Source organism: Amblyraja radiata, chromosome 45 (genome assembly GCF_010909765.2).
Source record: "Amblyraja radiata isolate CabotCenter1 chromosome 45, sAmbRad1.1.pri, whole genome shotgun sequence".
Taxonomy (NCBI): Eukaryota; Metazoa; Chordata; class Chondrichthyes; order Rajiformes; family Rajidae; genus Amblyraja; species Amblyraja radiata.
Window position 1 is genome coordinate 2,293,650 of NC_046000.1, and position 2,263 is coordinate 2,295,912.

A 2,263-nucleotide genomic window follows, 5' to 3' on the forward strand; every position below is an offset into this window, starting at 1 on the left:
GCTCCTGGAGCAGGAGCTCCTGCGAGACACGCTACGTGAGGGGCAGTCTCGCTGGAGGGTTCAGGCATACCCTCCACAGTGCCTAGGCACTGCCCATCGCTTCCTCCTTAGTGTGGTTAGCTTTGGGGTGACCAGTGGCTGGGCTGGTCATGAAGAGGGGTCACTGGCTGAACAATATCGGGAGTATGCTTGAGGTACAGGATCAGGAAGAGCTGCTGGGTGTGGCCGCTATGTGGCTCCACCACTAGCGAGATGGCTTTTCAGTCTCAACTGATGGCCAGCTTACTACCTGTCTTTTCCAAAAAACCTCTCCAAGACAGGTAGCCATGAGGCGTTGGTTTTATCACGCCTCCCCTAAATTGCATTTACTTAAAGTGCCCGCCATTATTGGGGGATACATTGAGCAGCGCATTTAACCTAAATATTTTAAAAATGCATTTGGTACCCTGACGTCGGCTATCATGTCCACCTGCTCATTCCAGAAGGGCAGGGTAGTATGGCAAAACACCTGACCCTACTGTTCAACGGTATACCTCATAACTTCTGAAATGAACTCACAAACCTGCCCTCAATCTATGAAATTAACAGGACTATGAGAACGCCGACCTCATAAGCACAGATCCTGCTACCTGGCACTTACCAAACCAGTCCTAAAAAACTGGACGAAGTGTTCAAACTATTCGGCACAAGAGGGCAGAGTCTGGAATGAGCACCACACTAAACCAGACAGCAGTACCTCTACGTGTCCACCAGGGGCGTCTACCTCATGGTACTGGTGAAAGCTCGGGGCCTGCATGCCAAACCTGTAGCATTTTAGGCCACGGCCCAGAGCAGGCCCCAGGGGAAAATGTGCCACCCCCCAACAAACATCGTCCCTACAAGAACAAGGAACCAGAAACCGAAGAAAACAACAATGAAGACAGATAAGTATGGTTCTTACCATCACATAAAGGTTAAGGGTTGTACTAACAAGGGGTGGATGAATCACGCCTGGTTAGGAAACTATCACTCTTGGTAGTTATATACCAAAAAATAAATACAAGGGGAATAGAATTAATATCTTGCCACCAATTCAGCAAGCACCCCAAGTGGTCTACCCGCCCACGATGGTGAATATCGCACCATCGTTGATAAACCACTTGAGTATTTCACCAGGTATACCCATTCATGGGATTTGTAACTACTACCATGGATCCAAGGATACTTTATGGTAGACATCGACCTTGAAGATGCACACTATTCAGTACCTTCTCATATAAGTTTCGGATATACCGCAATTACCTGGATGGAGTAACCATGATGAGCGTTGCGGCATTTAAGTCAAAGTTATCCAGAATCAACTAGCCCTGACACTTAGAAACATTCCGTCATGGCATGTCTATATATTAACGACAAACTATCCTTGGATACAGCTTTAGCTGCATCGCTTCTCGGCCTTTTGGCTAAGATCAAGTGTAGTATCTGTTCTTATCAGTTTAATAATCTGATACGTCCCTTATCTAGGGACCATATATTAAATTGAATTTTGGAACAGGGAGATGGAATAGGGGCTTGCTCCGTCCACTCCACGCATCGACCTAGTATTGCAGTGCCTCTGGGCACGGTGCACAAAATATATATCCAGATATTTACGTTGACCATCCACAACGTTGTTATCTGGTATTCATTAAGACTATCAGTCATGGTGCATTAACCACCAATCAACTACGTGGCAAAGTAATTGGGATATAGCAGCATTACCAGCTACTGAACTTTGTACCTTTCCTATGAGCTGAGATACTAGTGTTCAAAACTATCTCCATACCAGTAATATGGGGGCAAATGGATTAATCTGTAGTGTTATCATGGAATTTATCGGCAGGAAGGATTATGGTTGTACACTTCCACCTGTTTTGAGTAACATCTTATGTGTCCTGATGTGTTACTGAGCTTGTAATACTTAATGCCAATATGAATTGACTTAAACATGTTATATATTAACTTACTTAATTCTAGTGAAGCATTTGCTCAGTAATCCACCAAATTTGCATGTTCGTTTATAAGATAACAACATCAGTGGTGGCATATACCAAACCACTTGGGCGGAGAACATCGATATTAGGGGACAATTTATTAACAATTGGAAACCGTATGTCGTCAAACATGTTTGACCATCAGTAACTCACCTATCAGGTGAGCTAAATACTGTAAACATACATTTAAACCAAAAATATTTGCTGAAATCACTAAGCAATATGGACACCAGATATCGATTCCTTATATC

General features: G+C 43.8%; 1 non-coding gene across 1 annotated transcript; it reads left to right on the forward strand.

Moving 5' to 3' along the window:
- The first annotated feature begins 1,422 nt into the window (after nt 1-1,422).
- Nucleotides 1,423-1,614, forward strand: LOC116968656. Its single transcript, XR_004410498.1, has one exon. It is a non-coding gene; the product is annotated as a U2 spliceosomal RNA (small nuclear RNA).
- Nucleotides 1,615-2,263: the final 649 nt, after the last annotated feature.